This window comes from Polyodon spathula, chromosome 9, assembly GCF_017654505.1.
Source record: "Polyodon spathula isolate WHYD16114869_AA chromosome 9, ASM1765450v1, whole genome shotgun sequence".
NCBI lineage: Eukaryota > Metazoa > Chordata > Actinopteri > Acipenseriformes > Polyodontidae > Polyodon > Polyodon spathula.
Window position 1 is genome coordinate 8,498,820 of NC_054542.1, and position 19,757 is coordinate 8,518,576.

The window sequence follows — 19,757 nt, forward strand, 5'->3', positions numbered from 1 at the left end:
ATGAAACAGTAGATTAGAGGGCTCTGCTTGCGCACATTAACTCCTTTAAGATTGAGTTACAACCTGGAGATTTCCATGGAGAAATGTTTCTAAAATACTGCTTCAAGTTTGCAGGAGTTTTTAAAAAGACAGCTGCAATGTTGCAAAGCCACATATTTGTTAAAAGCACCGTGCCTTTAATTGCTGTGACTTTAACTCTAGCATATTGTAGTTTATGTAAGTGCAGCCCCCTCCCTTTGCAGTGCTGCTATTGAACATTGCACTTGATTAGGAAAGCAACTCATAAATCATACATAATACTACGTGTATAATATCAGCCTTTAACTTGTGGGGATGCAGGGTTACTGAAGACAAGCTTTTCATGGCCTTGGTTGTGCTGTCTTACCCCGGGACGAGATGCCTCTTTTACATGCCATTCAATTTAGCATGCATTGAGGGACAGGATACCATGATGCACTTCAGTCTATGAAAGTAACCGATGCAGAATACAAAGACAATGAGATTTTGTAGCCCTTGCAATATGTGCAAAATAAACAGCATGGTTAGTTCAAATTAGGTTCAACTGCTCAAGTGTATCCCTAAACCTTTTCTGATACAATTGTGTACTTACAAATATCATACAAAAAGATAAGGAGATTGTAACCATGCATAATACCATTGTAATGATGTGCAAGCACACATGTATTACTCTGTAACTACTCTGTAAATACGCAGTAATTAGAGACACTCAATGGTAAGTGTTGCCAAATGCACTATAGAAATATAGACAGCATTGCAATAGTGTTTATTTAGTTTCAATTGAAACATCCTTCCTGTTTCCAGGAACGTCCTAAGAAAAAGACGAGTCATGTTCCAAACACACTGTAATGAATTGGCACCTCAGCCCATTGAATTGAATGAAAAGGGGGGGGCTGGATGTGAACCATATGGGTCAAAGACCTACGCCTCCCCATTCAACCAGAGAGCAAGCTCAAAGTGTGGCTCTTACGCTGGTGTCAGCATTGCTAACTGATCAGCAGCTCTGAGGAGATAATTCCCATTCAATCCATGTTAACTCAAGTCTTCAAGCACATGAAATCCTAAACGCTTCTTAACCTGATCCAGCTGTTCTCATTTACCTCGTGTGATCCAACAGCACAGATGAAAAGTGTTCTTTGGATAACCTCCTGGGACTCATCTGGGGGCCCGAATCTATGGCAGTTCCAAATCCTAGTGAGCCCGGGGAGCAAAAGCACATGCTGAAGACGCCAAGACAGAGACCTGTGGCTGTCCTCATCTCATTTCAATTGGCTGGAACTTTAAAAAACTATGTTTGTTGTTAGCCCTGCTCCCTCTACCACCAAACACCAAGTAACACGCCCCCACCGCAACCAATCAGCTGACATCAGTGTTCCAAAACAAACATCATCCAACACACAACAGAAAAGCAGAAATGCCAGGTAAGCAGTGACGTACGTTCAGGTGTTTAAAATGATTATCCCATCTCGGACTGTACAACCAGCCACCTTGTATCCTACTGTTGTTCTGCCCTGTTGTGCGAACTAGCCCTCCTCCTCTGCCATTTACTGCACTACAAACTCCACTACACTTCACATGAAGTGTCTCATTACTGTGCATTGACAGAGTAGTTACTCGGTAAACGCAGGTGTCTTTTATCACGATACAACCCTAACCCTAATCCTAACCCTAATCCCAACGCTAGCTGCTCACAAGCACTATGAATGGGGTGTTGATTGTGTTCAGCTGTTACAATACTGTTTTATTATATTAGTTTGTATAAATAATGTAAGTGTGAAATGTGTTTTCACTGAGACTCAGCAATGCATTCTACTGAAGTTTAAAGTGCCTGCAGATTGGAATACCAATAATAAAATAAAAGCTTATTCAGGCTAATACAAAGCTCGAGTGTATTGTGAATGGGGGGGGGGGGCATTATATCTTCATGTTGTTGCTTTATGTTTTTGTGCCTTTGTCTGTTCACAAGATTTTTTTTTTTTCTAGGAATCAATCTGGCTTTTAAGACAATGTAGTCCAGGCACCCCTTGCTGTGCCTCTGGCTAAAGGAAGACGGCCCATGAAAAGGCTCTCTTTGTATAATAATTTTTTAACACATCCACCACAGTCTCCGCGCTGCCAGTCAGAATGTTATTTGTCCTCCCAGTAGATCTGTCTCGTTTACAGAGAAATCAAACAACCGCTTTGGTTATTACTCAGTTATCAGAAACGGTGCACAAGACAAGGACTTGTCAGGGGTTTCTAGGAATCGGATATGAAACACCCCACCCAGGGGACCCTTGGGCATTCATAATGGGCTCTTTGTTTTTCCCAAGAAAGAGAAGAAATGCATTAAAGTATTATTTTTTTATTATTATTATTATTATTATTATTATTATTATTATTATTCACCTACAATTGACAGTGTGCTCCCAGTAACTTGTGAGATTCACAATCAAGGCTGTGAACTAATAAAGGCAGTTCAAGTTAATGACATACATCTTCTCAGAATACAGTGTGGTTCAGTATTATTACAGGTGCTAAGCATTTTAATTAATTCCCATTGCGACTGGATTATCTCCTATTCTGGGAAATGTATTAATATGTAATGGATTCCATTAACAAAAGCATATCTATTGATTTTAATATTGACATTAAAATCAAATGAAACTACATTTCAGGAGTTTAAAATCAGCTGTTCATGAGAAGAACACACCTATCACACTTTGCCCTGCAAGGGAAGCACAGAGAACAGAGGGACAGAGTCTCAGGGGATTCTCAAGGGTTACTGCTAAACTGTACATTTATGTCTCTTTGTTTTGTATTTATTAATTTAACCTGGATATTTACACACTGAGACAGAGGCTTCATGTACAAGGGGGTCGTGGAAAACAATAAAAAGACAATTGCAGTGAACAAACAACAGAATAAAAATGGAAATCAGCAATATAGAGAGATCGAAGGATAGAATAAATAAGACAGGTATCTGTGTTAGTGTGGACTGAAGAAGGAGAGGGATAGGCAGTGACAGTGTTCCAGGACTTATCTGTTATCCTTGGTTTCCAGTTCAGGTCCCCCTTCTCTAAACTGTGCAGACAGATCGATTCTCCAATCCTGAAAATAAAACCCTCTGCAATAACTGGGAGACAAACTGTCAGAGAAGCTCCAAGGACTGGAACAACGGCATTTAAAAGTACTTCCCATCCTCTACCTTTGATTGAGGAGCCCTTATAAAAGCATAGCAAAGTATAATAAAGCACAGAGACGACAGGGGAAAGCATAGGCAAGTATTGTAAAGCAGAGACAGCATGGTAAAGCATAGGCAAGCACTGTAAGGCACAGAGAGGTCTGGTAAAGCATAGGCAAGCATTGTAAGGCACAGAGAGGTGTGGTAAAGCATAGGCAAGCATTGTAAAGCACAGAGAGGTCTGGTAAAGCACAGGCAAGCATTGTAAAGCACAGAGAGGTCTGGTAAAGCATAGGCAAGCATTGTAAAGCACAGAGAGGTCTGGTAAAGCATAGGGAAGCATTGTAAAGGACACAGAGGCATGGCAAAGCATAGGCAAGCATTGTAAAGCACAGAGAGGTCTGGTAAAGCACAGGCAAGCATTGTAAAGCACAGAGAGGTCTGGTAAAGCATAGGCAAGCATTGTAAAGGACAGAGAGGTCTGGTAAAGCATAGGCAAGCATTGTAAAGGACACAGAGGCATGGGAAAGCATATTAAAAAGCAAACCATGCTAAACTAACCCTTATAAAAGTTCCCCATAGTAAAAGCACAGCACAGAGTATGAAAGAACAGTGAAAGTGTGGTAAAGCATAGTGAAGGATGTAAAGCAGGATTGACTGAACGTTTAAAACCTGAAGCAACCCTAGCCAATACTTCAAGTGCAGCACTGAGAGCAGAGGGGTGGCGAGGGTATGGGCTGGGTTACCGAGCCATGCTGTTCATGCTGAATCACTGGGATCCTTTAAGACCCGACTTGACAACCGGGTGAACGCTGATGGGCCGAATGGCTTCTTCTCTTTTGTAAGTGTACTATATTTTTATAAAAGGGCAAACCCCCCCCCCCACACACACACACACACAGACACACACAAACCCAGCTGTCAGCCATAGCTAGAACAGATCCAATTTACTTAGAATCAGAAAAGCAGAGAAGCCGTTCAGTGAAATGAATTCTGGGAGGGAAGGTAACGGCACAGCAATCCTTTTCAGTTCTTCCCCTTAAAGGACGGTATCCCTTTGTCATTGTCAACAACTACTTATAGAAACAAAGGCGGCTAAGTGAAAGTGAAAAGAAAGGCTGACAGGTCAAAAAAAGAAAGAAAAAAGAAAAAGAATCTAATGCTTGAAAATGTGGAACACACCACTCCTCGGAGTGACAGGGGAGGCTTGTAAATGTAGAACACACCACTCCTCGGAGTGACAGGGGAGGCTTGTAAATGTTGAACACACCACTCCTCGGAGTGACAGGGGAGGCTTGTAAATGTAGAACACACCACTCCTCGGAGTGACAGGGGAGGCTTGTAAATGTAGAACACACCACTCCTCGGAGTGACAGGGGAGGCTTGTAAATGTTGAACACACCACTCCTCGGAGTGACAGGGGAGGCTTGTAAATGTAGAACACACCACTCCTCGGAGTGACAGGGGAGGCTTGTAAATGTAGAACACACCACTCCTCGGAGTGACAGGGGAGGCTTGTAAATGTAGAACACATCACTCCTCGGAGTGACAGGGGAGGCTTGTAAATGTTGAACACACCACTCCTCGGAGTGACAGGGGAGGCTTGTAAATGTGGAACACATCACTCCTCGGAGTGACAGGGGAGGCTTGTAAATGTAGAACACACCACTCCTCGGAGTGACAGGGGAGGCTTGTAAATGTGGAACACACCACTCCTCGGAGTGACAGGGGAGGCTTGTAAATGTAGAACACACCACTCCTCGGAGTGACAGGGGAGGCTTGTAAATGTAGAACACACCACTCCTCGGAGTGACAGGGGAGGCTTGTGATCCAAGCGCATTTCAAATGGATATTAAAAACTATAAATGTCAACTTGTCCACTTTCCAGAGCGCCTGATGAGGAGCCTGCCATTACTGTACATTGTAACTTTAGAGGGATGCAGCATGGATGTGTGTTCAGGCTTCAGAAATGGGCATACAGTTGTTTTAGAGTTTTTAATGTTCCCCATGTGGTAAACCAGCATGTGGTGCACATGTTCAATATTAATCAATGTCATATATTTTACCTCATATGAACTCATGCTAAAGCCCACCCCCACCCCCTTACAGCATATGGGTCAAATGATACTGCTTTTCCCAGCTTGGTAACCAGGTTCTGAGCTGCACAGTTTGTGTTGTTATTATTGGAATATCATACAGGTTCTGAGCTGCACAGTTTGTGTTGTTATTATTGGAATATCATACAGGTTATGAGCTGTACAGTCATTTTGTAAATTGCATTCAGACGGAGGCTTCAATAAACCTGCTTTGTTTGTCCTCCCTGGCTTGTATCGTGCTGGCGATACAGAACTCAGCACTCCACGTCGGTGAGAGAGATCGTCCCCCAGTCCTGTACATACAGACCCCAGATTGCACTGCAATGTGTTATATATTGAAATGAAAGGGAGCTTTGTTTACTCTGACACACGGGGGGGTTAGGGTTAGGGGATCGTCCCCCAGTCCTGTACATACAGACCCCAGATTGCACTGCAATGTGTTATATATTGAAATGAAAGGGAGCTTTGTTTACTCTGACACACGGGGGGGTTAGGGTTAGGGTTAGGGGATCGTCCCCCAGTCCTGTACATACAGACCCCAGATTGCACTGCAATGTGTTATATATTGAAATGAAAGGGAGCTTTGTTTACTCTGACACACGGGGGGGTTAGGGTTAGAGTTAGGGGATCGTCCCCCAGTCCTGTACATACAGACCCCAGATTGCACTGCAATGTGTTATATATTGAAATGAAAGGGAGGGAGCGTCCTTCCTGTACATACAGACCCCAGATTGCACTGCAATGTGTTATATATTGAAATGAAAGGGAGCTTTGTTTATTCTGACACACGGGGGGAATGGCACTGATGTTTTACTAACATCTGCAATCCTAAAACCTCTTCTCCTTCACATCTGTGTTTTGATAAAGCACAGATTTCTGAGTTTACAAAAAGCATTTTGTTTCTGGTACTGTTTTTTTTGTTAGCGTTCGGGAGGAAGCCAGCAGGAGTGTATTAGTATTCTGCAGCAATCAGACTGTGTCTGGTGGCCTCCCAATAAAGCTGTGCGTGTGACAGGGAGATGGATTATATCTGCAGCAGCTCAATTCCTCTCCTATTGGAAGACAGGCTCGCTCTCCCTGACAAACAGCACTGTACCTGCATCTCCAGCCAGACAAACTGACAGCTTTTTTTTTCTTACCTTGGACAGTTATGTTCTTGTGTGTGTGTGTGTGTGTGTATATATATATATATATATATATATATATATATATATATATATATATATATATATATATATATATATATATATATATATATATATATATATATATATATATATATATATATATATATATATATATATATATATATATATATATATATATATATACACTTGGATGTAGTCATATAGCAATAAAAAATAGGTTTCGACTTCTTTAACACCAACACTGCTTTCTTTCCTATCAGTTCTAGTCATGTGAGACATATTTCACACTTATACAAACACGTTGCATTTCAGTACGAAACTGGAATAACAATACAGGGCAGCAGTATACATGGACAACAATGAAACCTAGCCAGACAGCTGAAACAGCCCCAGCAAGGCTGAAAGGCAATCACAGAGACTGGAATACTACAGGAGAGCACAAACCTGCACACAGAGCAGAGAAAGCTCCACTGAAACCTGCACGCACAGCAGAGAATGCTGCACTGAAACCTGCATGCAAAGCAGATAACACTGCACTGAAACCTGCACGCAGAGAACACTGCACTGAAACCTGCACGCACAGCAGAGAATGCTGCACTGAAACCTGCACGCAGAGCAGAGAACACTGCACTGAAACCTGCACGCACAGCAGAGAATGCTGCACTGAAACCTGCACGCACAGCAGAGAATGCTGCACTGAAACCTGCACGCACAGCAGAGAATGCTGCACTGAAACCTGCATGCACAGCAGAGAATGCTGCACTGAAACCTGCACGCACAGCAGAGAATGCTGCACTGAAACCTGCACGCACAGCAGAGAATGCTGCACTGAAACCTGCACGCACAGCAGAGAATGCTGCACTGAAACCTGCACGCACAGCAGAGAATGCTGCACTGAAACCTGCACGCACAGCAGAGAATGCTGCACTGAAACCTGCACGCACAGCAGAGAATGCTGCACTGAAACCTGCACGCAGAGCAGAGAATGCTGCACTGAAACCTGCACGCACAGCAGAGAATGCTGCACTGAAACCTGCATGCACAGCAGAGAATGCTGCACTGAAACCTGCATGCACAGCAGAGAATGCTGCACTGAAACCTGCACGCACAGCAGAGAATGCTGCACTGAAACCTGCACGCACAGCAGAGAATGCTGCACTGAAACCTGCACGCAGAGAACACTGCACTGAAACCTGCACGCACAGCAGAGAATGCTGCACTGAAACCTGCATGCACAGCAGAGAATGCTGCACTGAAACCTGCACGCACAGCAGAGAATGCTGCACTGAAACCTGCACGCAGAGAACACTGCACTGAAACCTGCACGCACAGCAGAGAATGCTGCACTGAAACCTGCATGCACAGCAGAGAACACTGCACTGAAACCTGCACGCACAGCAGAGAATGCTGCACTGAAACCTGCATGCAGAGCAGAGAACGCTGCACTAAAACCTGCATGCAGAGAACACTGCACTGAAACCTGCATGCACAGCAGAGAATGCTGCACTGAAACCTGCATGCACAGCAGAGAATGCTGCACTGAAACCTGCACATAGAGCAGAGACTGCTGCACTGAAACCTGCATGCAGAGCAGAGAACGCTGCACTGAAACCTGCACGCAGAGCAGAGAATGCTACACTGAAACCTGCACGCAGAATGCTGCACTGAAACCTGCATGCAGAGCAGAGAATACTGCACTGAAACCTGCACGCAGAGCAGAGAATGCTGCACTGAAACCTGCATGCACAGCAGAGAATGCTGCACTGAAACCTGCATGCAAAGCAGAGAACGTTGCACTGAAACCTGCACGCAGAGCAGAGAATGCTGCACTGATACCTGCATGCACAGCAGAGAATGCTGCACTTAAACCTACACGCAGAGCAGAGAACACTGCACTGGCCTCCATGTGTGTCACTGCTTCTCCTCCACTCAGGAGAGGGCTCCTGTGGGAGTTCTGTCTTTTCTGCCCTGTATGTTTGTTTTACCATACCTCGCTATTCTTTACTATGCTTACCCTAAGCTTTACCATGCTTGCACAATGCTTTATTACACTTTGCTATGTTTTTACTGTGGTAAACATTTATAAAAACAGGGACGGTTCTCTCTCCAGGTGGGAATAGCTGGAGTAGATTCCATGGAAACCAGTTTGAAAGCCACTGCAGAACCTTGTGTTTTATGGTTCTTAATGTTCTTCTTTCAGCCGGTCACTTCCTGTAAGTCCCCGCATGTCGGCTGGCTGCTTCAGTGTCTTGCGAGGTAGGAAAGCTGTAAAACTGGACAATACATTTACTGCACACTTTCTTTATTTTTCAGAACGCAAAAACACACCCAACAAAGTGACCAAATCAGAAATAAACAAGTCAGGGCTCTAGAAAGAAAGAGAAAGAAACGTGTCTCCTGCATCGCAGCTTGTCTTTATTGCAAGGAAGGCGGCAAAACAATATTTAACAATCATACATGGGGACTAAAAATAGCCTACAGTACAGTACATGCACAGAGATTACAGTGAGAAGCTTTCCACACTGGGCTAACATTACTGCTGGCTTGTACACATACACAGACCTTGCTAAAATGAGATGCATTGAGCACACGTAATGGGCAGCTGAAAACATCTGGAAGCAGTATGCAGGGTAATTGCAAAGTGCTGGATCACAATGTACTCAACCGGTAAAATCCTGAACAATATGTTATGAAGTTAAATGTGTGTCCATAACTTTTTGGTATGGGTAGAAACTATACTGTGTTATGAGGGACGCGTTCTGAATGAAGTCTTATACAAATAATGCTAACTTTGAATATCACTCTTTACCTTTTTCACTTTGGAAATGTACCGTCCCAGAAAACTCTACTGAACCTGCAAGACATGAAATGAAAAACAGTTCACTGAATCTCTCTGGGTAGCTGTTAAAAGTGAAAAAAGGCTGGCTTTAAACAATATAGTTTAAAATACCTTAGATGAAACACTGCATATACAAAACGCGCAGTTTCAATGTCTCTACAAACATGTTTGCATGATCCATTTGTATCGGGTGTACAGTTAGGGTACTGAAGAGAGGAGGGAGAATGATTGCATGATCCACTTGTATTTGGGTAAATGGTTAGGATATTGAAGAGAGGAGGGAGAATGATTGCATGATCCACTTGTATTCGAGTAAATGGTTAGGATATTGAAGAGAGGAGGGAGAATGATTGCATGATCCACTTGTATTCGGGTATATGGTTAGGATATTGAAGAGAGGAGGGAGAATGATTGCATGATCCACTTGTATTCGGGTATATGGTTAGGATATTGAAGAGAGGAGGGAGAATGATTGCATGATCCACTTGTATTCGGGTAAATGGTTAGGATATTGAAGAGAGGAGGGAGAATGATTGCATGATCCACTTGTATTCGGGTAAATGGTTAGGATATTGGAGAGAGGAGGGAGAATGATTGCATGATCCACTTGTATTCGGGTATATGGTTAGGATATTGTAGGAGGCTGCGTGGTCCAGTGGTTAAAGAAAAGGGCTTGTAACAAGTAGGTCCCCGGTTCAAATCCCTGCTTACTGACTCCCTGTGTGACCCTGGGCAGGTCACTTAAACTGCTCGTGCTCCTTCTTTTGGGTGAGACGGTGTTGTGACTCTGCAGCTGATGCATAGTTCACACACCCTGGTCTCTAATTAAATAACAGCACTGAAGAGAGGAGTGTGAGAATGACTGCATGACAGATACATGCAGCCAGCGTATTATTCTCTAACACATCATATAGACGGTAATTGCTCCCAGGCTCCCAGTCCTGCTATGTTATACAATCCTATGGCAGCGTTTCATTTGCCATTTCTGCAACACAGAGCAAACCCGGCCAGCAAGCTGACAAAATGGTTCACCAGCTTCACAGTGCAAAACCATCTGACAAAGGGCACTGCAACGGCTGCAGGCTCAATTCATTGAGTGGGAGTTTGGCAGATTGATCTTTTTTTTTCAACTATGCTTATAGAGGAGATCTAAAGTTCAAGAAGCTTCAAATCTCAGCGATTTTCACAATCCTTCTCAGTGGTGCTCACTGCACTCGCTCGAGCGCTACAAATCTCAGCGATTTTCACAATCCTTCTCAGTGGTGCTCACTGCACTCGCTCGAGCGCTACAAATCTCAGCGATTTTCACAATCCTTCTCAGTGGTGCTCAATCTCAGCGATTTTCACAATCCTTCTCAGTGGTGCTCACTGCACTCGCTCGAGCGCTACAAATCTCAGCGATTTTCACAATCCTTCTCAGTGGTGCTCACTGCACTCGCTCGAGCGCTACAAATCTCAGCGATTTTCACAATCCTTCTCAGTGGTGCTCACTGCACTCGCTCGAGCGCTACAAATCTCAGCGATTTTCACAATCCTTCTCAGTGGTGCTCACTGCACTCGCTCGAGGGCTACAAATCTCAGCGATTTTCACAATCCTTCTCAGTGGTGCTCACTGCACTCGCTCAAGCACTACAAATCTCAGCGATTTTCACAATCCTCAGTGGTTCTCATTGTAATCACTCAAGCACTGTCATTGAATTCAACGTGTTGTGTGTTAAAGTGCTTTGATCTGAGTTCAGGAGCAACTCTTCAGCTGCAGTAGCCAGTTCTCCTTCACCACAGTCACGTGTAACACAGACTGGATCAACAGGGGTCGGTTTAGGTTGAGCCAGTGCCATCTAGTGGATTCCTTTTGTACTGCTGTCAATATGCAGTACCTGGGCACAATACCTGCTCACTAGATGGCGCTACAGTTATACAGTCACTGCTGATCTAGCCTGTGTTTCATATGTCTATGGTGAAAGACAATCTGGGAACTAGACCTGGATAGGTGCTGCTAAATTCTGCTTCATAAAGAGTCCATCAGAAAAATAAATGAAACACTTTAGATGTTTTCATCTGAGTTCAGGAGTTGCTTTTCAGTCCTGGTTGCCTTCCATAGACATATTTAAAACTAGATCAGATAGAGTGATCTGCCACTTTCACTCAGGTTTCCTTTTGTTCTATAGTAATACACTAACTGTACACTAGATGGTGCTGGCGCTAACTAATAGTATAAAGACACTTTGGTTGATCTAGCTTGTGCTATACATGTCTACAGCAAGCATCCAGAACTGAAGAGCAGCTCCTGGACTCACAGTCAAAGCATACAGCAGACTTACACCACTTTAGAGTAATTAGAGTAAGAGCTGCTCTGAATGATGGCTCATATCATAAGCCACCTCCCCTTTAATGATTCCACAAAACAGCCAGATTGTCTTGTATGAATGAATGCTGGATAGTTCAAGTGAACAGTAAAGCCTGAACGCACACAGCCTGATATTTAGATTCTCCTCATCTCTGAAGCCTCCTCACCCCCTGTTCTTACCTGCCCCACAGATACTGCACAGCAGCACACGATTCTACATGTGTAATTAGAAACCCCACAGCACAACCTGCTGTACATTGCACTGGAGTTTTCAACTCATCTTTTTAACCTTGGTAAAACTGCACAGTAACTTATGCAGTTCCCATGCGTATACCATCCATCTATTACAGTTCTACACCCTTAACCATGCTCGCACTACACTTTCCTATAGTTCGCTAGGCTGTTGCAAAGGTATAACCTTTATATACTTCAGAACCCTTTATACACTGTAGGAATGATCTAGTCACATGCCCTTATCTGCCTTAATACATACATGACATCATGCACAGCTCTTTGAACTTGGAAAAGTATGAATGAACAATAAGGGCTAATGGCAATCAGATCCCTGGCCTTTCATAATAAGCAACAGACTGCCTCTCCCCCTCCCCAGCAATGCACCAGCAATAATAAACTTGCAGCTACTGCTGGAGTGCCAGTGAAATTAAGGCCAGCTGTAGGTCATATTCAAGCTCCAGTCACTGGAAAATGAACCTGCAAGACAGAACCTAATTATCTGCTAAAGCAAAAGCCAGTCCTAGTTCAATAACTTGACAGAGCTGGCAGCCTGATATGGTGTTGCCATAGCACCCACAGTGCAGAGCAGGAGGGAGAGAAAAACAAAAACTGAGAGGAAAGCTGTAACGCTGGAAGTACTGCTCCTGTCTGCATTGCAATACTTCACAGAGGAAAGCTGTAACCCTGGAAGTACTGCTCCTGTCTGCATTGCAATACTTCACAGAGGAAAGCTGTAACCCTGGAAGTACTGCTCCTGTCTGCATTGCAATACTTCAGAGAGGAAAGCTGTAACCCTGGAAGTACTGCTCCTGTCTGCATTGCAATACTTCACAGAGGAAAGCTGTAACCCTGGAAGTACTGCTCCTGTCTGCATTGCAATACTTCAGAGAGGAAAGCTGTAACCCTGGAAGTACTGCTCCTGTCTGCATTGCAATACTTCACAGAGGAAAGCTGTAACCCTGGAAGTACTGCTCCTGTCTGCATTGCAATACTTCACAGAGGAAAGCTGTAACCCTGGAAGTACTGCTCCTGTCTGCATTGCAATACTTCAGAGAGGAAAGCTGTAACCCTGGAAGTACTGCTCCTGTCTGCATTGCAATACTTCAGAGAGGAAAGCTGTAACCCTGGAAGTACTGCTCCTGTCTGCAGTGTAAAAAACAAAACAAAAACTTGCCAAGTCTGGTGTCTGTGTGATTCTCTGATTGAAATTATTTTTTGAAAGGCTTATTTTCACAGTTTAGTAAAGTCAAGTCTTCCAATCCAGAAGGTTTTTGAAACACAGTTATTATTCTCCAGTATGTAATACTATTCCCAATGTCAGACATACCCAGTTCTGCAGTGTTACGCAGCGATAGAAATGTATGGGCACAACGGAGGTGCGTTTAAACTTGAAACCCTTCAAGTAATACCCGACCGACTTTCACAAAGGAAACAAAGAGATGGAAACACAGTAACCTGGCCCAGCCGCAGTATGCGTCTCTCAATGACAATCCTAGATTACTGCTTTACATACAAGAACACAGCAATGAGAGTTCCTTCAAAGAAACATGAACAAAGCATTCGGAACCCTTTAACCCTTCAAGGTACAAAGCACACGTGCAAACCGTTTAAAGGGTTAAACCTGATTTCTCTCTCTCTCTCTCTCTCTCTCTCTCTCTCTCTATTGAATAAAGAGACTATTAAAACCAAGAGGTACAGTTTAAAACAATGGCAATACTTGGTGTCACTGCAAGAGATTATACCTTTCAGTTTGTGGATTTATTTATTGCTCTATTCATTCTTTGATGTGTTTCTAAAAGAAAAAGCTTTCAGCTTCTTTAATGAAATGATTTTTTATGTTTAGACTTTTCTGTGCGTCTTTTCAGGGGCAAATATTGAATCACTTCTTATCTCGAATGAATAAGATTTTGTTCAGCAGTTTGGAGGATGTAAGTCGACAGCGTTCGAGGGAGGGATTTGTTAAATAAAATGGATTTCCATTAAAATCAAGTCCCTTCTTGCAAATGTCAAGGTGTCAGCCTTGGTCATTACTGCCATGTGATTTACAAAGGCACCCAAGTGCTAATGGTCAGGTGACTGTCTGGAGCCTTACCGCAGTGTCTGGAAAAGCCAGACTGAAGCCTTTCTTTCACTCGCTCTGCTCTCCAATCAGGCATCGCCACTGCTCTCTTATCAGCCCTGATAAGGAAATTATACACCCTCCCCCTTGAAGGCTTCTGGAGAACTGAACAGGACCACAACCTCGGCTGCGGCTCAACCAATCAAAACTTCTTTCATGCAGACGCACACATTCCCTTCAGTCCCAAATTCATTGACTGGGATCAGAAAACTTCATTAGAAAACCCTTTTTTACCTTTATTTATTTATGTGTTTTAAACAATACAGTGCTACACTAGGTACATTTTCAAGTGAGAATGCAATGCATTTTTTAAAGTGAGAATGCAATGTTCATTTTGGCAATTTTGCAAATATCTTTATAATATATATGTATGAAATAATGATCTGTGCATATATATATTATAGGTAAGAATGTTAAATGTAGACGGTGTCTGTATATTGCCAGGCAGAGCCATATATATATATATATAAGTATCCTTTTAAAGCAGCGTTGCACACACACACATATATATATATATATATCCTTTTATATATGACGCTCAGGGTAACGTTGCTTTCCGGCTGGCATATGGGCTATTTTTTATTTAATGTTATTTTGATCAAAGATATACCTGATAAATAACATGCCTACTCAAGGGTGATTTTGAGGTGGGGAAGCATATTAGTGCAGTGCATGCTCCTGTATGCAATGCTTCACTACAGGCTTCAGTGCACAGCGCAGCGCTAATGTGCTTCCCCGCCTCAAGCAACAAGGAGTCTTTTCAGAAGCAATCTTTACTGCAATAATTAGTAAGTGTATGAAATAATGATCTGTGCATAAACAACAGTAGAGACATACAGAACACATGTAACGTGACAGTGAGCAGGTAAGAATGTTAAATGTAGACGGTGTCTGTATCCTTTTAAAGCAGCGTTGCCAGGCAGAGCCATCACTGCAGAGCAGCGTGACGCTCAGGGTAACGTGCACTTTACTGAACAGAGATGCTTTCCGGCTGGCATCGCTCCTCAGCCTGGGCTCGTCTGTGAAGTATCCTTTTAAAGCAGCGTTGCCAGGCAGAGCCATCACTGCAGAGCAGCGTGACGCTCAGGGTAACGTGCACTTTACTGAACAGAGATGCTTTCCGGCTGGCATTGCTCCTCAGCCTGGGCTCGTCTGTGAAGTATCCTTTTAAAGCAGCGTTGCCAGGCAGAGCCATCACTGCAGAGCAGCGTGACGCTCAGGGTAACGTGCACTTTACTGAACAGAGATGCTTTCCGGCTGGCATCGCTCCTCAGCCTGGGCTCGTCTGTGAAGTATCCTTTTAAAGCAGCGTTGCCAGGCAGAGCCATCACTGCAGAGCAGCGTGACACTCAGGGTAACGTGCACTTTACTGAACAGAGATGCTTTCCGGCTGACATCGCTCCTCAGCCTGGGCTCGTCTCTCCATGTTTCGTTCCCCTGACTCTGGAGCTCGATGAACTAACTGGTTACACGATGGCAAGGTTTCTGTAAATATGTATTGTAATATCTGCAAGCAGGAACCTCCTAATAATACACAGTACTACACTGCGGGTGAAGTATTCTCAAGACGTATCTTTATTTTAGTAGAGTTCTGTATCTGGAAGTGAGCAAGCACACTGATCCGTTATTTCTTGATGTTTCAGAAACAGGCTTTTTTAAATTCATTTTTTTGCATGAAATGTGCCAGATTAATACCGTGGTGTGTAATAAATGTGAGAGTGGAAAAGGTGAGGCAAGGAAAGCAGCTTCGATTCCCTCCTAGTCATAATTCATAGGTCTGGAACAGAAAGGGCAGGAACACTCCTAGTATTCTCAGTGCTGCTCCGGGGCTCAGGGTTACCAGTTTGTTCCACAGAACATGTGTGATGATTTTTCAAGCAAGGCTTTGCTCATCTTTATAATAGTCCCTTTGAGATAATACCATGGCTACAATTTCACTCCCAGTGCACAAAAAACAGAAAGGCCTTTTTATTATTACTTATTTTTATTCTGAAGTAGGGCTGCTTTAAAAGCTGGGGAGACACGAAGCAGACAGTGAAGTCATGAAGTCTATATTGGTATGTACAGCACTCAGCTACAAATGTAGTATTTTCTACGGAAACTCCTTAAACATATTAGTCTCTCATTCCAACTTATTTCAATTAAAATAATGGAGATTCTGTCTGTGTCAGATCTACAACCCTAGGGAGCGGATTTAATCACTGCTTCCAAGAAATCAAAACAAACTGGGTGGTAGAGCTACTTAAACCATGGAGTACCGAGCACACTCCACTGGAATACCGAGCACACTCCACTGGAGTACCGAGCACACTCCACTGGAGTACCGAGCACACTCCAATGGAGTGCAGAGTACATTCCAATGGAGTGCCGAGTATGTTCCAATGGCAATTCTAGACGTTGTGGCATTTGCTCCAATTCTTAAACTGAACCTGCTATTAACGAAACCACGAGGGATGGTTCGGTGGCATGTGGACTGTGCTGGTTCATTTAGCAGTGATGACAGACATGTACATACTTTTCAACTAGCTTGGTAGTGTTTGGTACTGCCTGCCATTCTGAAAGGTGATCTCTCTGTGACATAAGCACTTACACTTCATGAAAAATATATGCTTCCTATACTGTGTGTGTGTGTATGTGTGTGTGTGTGTGTTCAAAAGGGCTGGAGAAAGGGTGATAAATAAGCAGGCAGACTGATTAAAGAAACCATGACAGCAATTTAGAAAAAGCCAGTGCTCTTCACAGAGCAATAAAAAACAAACTCGCTGCGCTGCATACTAAAATAGGGAAGAAACACAGACGCCTCACAGGCTACATCATTTCACATTGTGAAGAATCTGTAATGTTTGAGATACAAGACAGCTAATGCACATATATATGTATGTATAGTATCTTCTCAAATGAACTGAAATCACCTAAGGTCCACAATAATGTGCTCACAAGCAAAAGCATGTCCCATTGAAATACACATTCACGAAGACTGCTTGGAAATCATAGCATACACTTCTATATACATGTAAATGCTGGGACCCTGGAGCACATCAGGATTCTACCGGGAGGAGGTAAGCAATGAAACAGGGGGCAAGCCTTCGTCCCTGCCCGTCCCTCCCTGGGGAATCACTACTCAGGCAGCGGAATAAATGAGTGAAACTCCCTGTGAAGTTCGTGGGGTTCTTCTGTAGGCGTGCCTGGTTACAGGACAGCCGCTTCTTCCCTCAATACAAAACGCCCGGTCTGGGGTTCACTTGTCTAGCTTTTCCCATTAGGGGGCTGTGGCTCTTTAAATAATCACACCTAAGTGAAGTGAAAGGACTGTCCCACAAGCACCACAGCAGCACGCCTCGTTCCTTAATGGCACACGTAGAATACATGGACCTGGAGAACACATATGCAAGTAAATTCATAGAACACTGGACATTTTTACATTTCAATGAATGAGAACTTGAAGCAGAGGATCCTTAATTTCCACTGCATTAGACAGCCTCACTTCAGCAGCAGACAGCCCTTAATATATGTATCTGGGCCAGCCGTGTCTAGCAGCTAGGAACCCACTGAGCTGCTAATATCTCTATTTATTACAGGTTACTGCAGATATCTTTAATATAGGTGTTAGTGCAGGTATTTATTACAGGTTAGTGCAGGTGTTTATTACAGGTTAGTGCAGGTGTTTATTACAGGTTAGTGCAGGTGTTTATTACAGGTGTTAGTGCAGGTGTCTATTACAGGTGTTAGTGCAGGTGTTTATTACAGGTTAGTGCAGGTGTTTATTACAGGTGTTAGTGCAGGTGTTTATTACAGGTGTTAGTGCAGGTGTTTATTACAGGTGTTAGTGCAGGTGTTTATTACAGGTGTTAGTGCAGGTGTGTATTACAGGTGTTAGTGCAGGTGTTTATTACAGGTTAGTGCAGGTGTTTATTACAGGTGTTAGTGCAGGTGTTTATTACAGGTGTTAGTGCAGGTGTTTATTACAGGTGTTAGTGCAGGTGTTTATTACAGGTGTTAGTGCAGGTGTTTATTACAGGTTAGTGCAGGTGTTTATTACAGGTGTTAGTGCAGGTGTTTATTACAGGTTAGTGCAGGTGTGTATTACAGGTGTTAGTGCAGGTGTCTATTACAGGTTAGTGCAGGTGTTTATTACAGGTGTTAGTGCAGGTGTTTATTACAGGTGTTAGTGCAGGTGTTTATTACAGGTGTTAGTGCAGGTGTTTATTACAGGTGTTAGTGCAGGTGTTTATTACAGGTGTTAGTGCAGGTGTTTATTACAGGTGTTAGTGCAGGTGTTTATTACAGGTGTTAGTGCAGGTGTGTATTACAGGTGTTAGTGCAGGTGTTTATTACAGGTTAGTGCAGGTGTTTATTACAGGTGTTAGTGCAGGTGTTTATTACAGGTTAGTGCAGGTGTTTATTACAGGTGTTAGTGCAGGTGTTTATTACAGGTGTTAGTGCAGGTGTTTATTACAGGTGTTAGTGCAGGTGTTTATTACAGGTGTTAGTGCAGGTGTTTATTACAGGTGTTAGTGCAGGTGTTTATTACAGGTGTTAGTGCAGGTGTTTATTACAGGTGTTAGTGCAGGTGTTTATTACAGGTTAGTGCAGGTGTTTATTACAGGTGTTAGTGCAGGTGTGTATTACAGGTTAGCGCAGGTGTTTATTACAGGTTAGCGCAGGTGTCAAATAAGTGTTGGTTAGCGCAGGTGTTTACAGGTTAGCGCAGGTGTTTATTACAGGTGTTAGTGCAGGTGTTTATTACAGGTTAGCGCAGGTGTTTATTACAGGTTAGCACAGGTGTTTATTACAGGTGTTAGTGCAGGTGTTTATTACAGGTTAGTGCAGGTGTTTATTACAGGTGTTAGTGCAGGTGTTTATTACAGGTGTTAGTGCAGGTGTTTATTACAGGTTAGTGCAGGTGTTTATTACAGGTTAGTGCAGGTGTTTATTACAGGTTAGTGCAGGTGTTTATTACAGGTTAGCGCAGGTGTTTATTACAGGTGTTAGCGCAGGTGTTTATTACAGGTTAGTGCAGGTGTTTATTACAGGTTAGCGCAGGTGTTTATTACAGGTTAGCGCAGGTGTTTATTACAGGTTAGCGCAGGTGTTTATTACAGGTATTTTTCAGGTGTTTATTACAGGTTCATGATCAGAGCTCTGGTGTTTATTACAGCTGTTAGCGCAGGTGTTTAGTTACAGGTTAGACAGTTACTGGAACAGCTTTGAAAGGGTTTATTACAGATTCAGAAATGAAAAATAGGTGTTTATGACAGGTTAGTGCAGGTGTTTATTACAGGTGTTAGTGCAGGTGTTTATTACAGGTTAGTGCAGGTGTTTATTACAGGTTAGTGCAGGTGTTTATTACAGGTTAGTGCAGGTGTTTATTACAGGTGTTAGTGCAGGTGTTTATTACAGGTGTTAGTGCAGGTGTTTATTACAGGTTAGTGCAGGTGTTTATTACAGGTTAGTGCAGGTGTTTATTACAGGTGTTAGTGCAGGTGTTTATTACAGGTGTTAGTGCAGGTGTTTATTACAGGTGTTAGTGCAGGTGTTTATTACAGGTTAGCGCAGGTGTTTATTACAGGTTAGCAGGTGTTTATTACAGGTTAGTGCAGGTGTTTATTACAGGTTAGCACAGGTGTTTATTACAGGTTCTGCTGCAGTGCGCAGTTCACATTTATTTTTCAGAAGAATGCTGCACCTTCATGATCAGAGCTCTGGTTCACACAGCTGCATCACTGTAAGTTACTTAGACGTTACTGGAACGTGAAGCTTTGAAAGGGAAATTTACAGATTCAGAAATGAAAA

The 19,757-nt window shown here is 43.1% G+C and overlaps 1 long non-coding RNA gene across 3 annotated transcripts in view; it reads right to left on the minus strand.

Annotated features, from left to right (window-relative positions):
* Window positions 1-7,941: 7,941 nt before the first annotated feature.
* Window positions 7,942-19,757, minus strand: part of LOC121320392 — a 106,045-nt gene continuing 94,229 nt past the window's right edge. The window contains exon 6 of one of the 3 annotated variants that reach the window (XR_005950837.1): window positions 7,942-9,279. This is a non-coding gene — a long non-coding RNA (uncharacterized LOC121320392). The remainder of the gene's footprint in view (window positions 9,280-19,757) is intronic. The other 2 variants (XR_005950838.1, XR_005950836.1) reach the window with 2 other exon arrangements.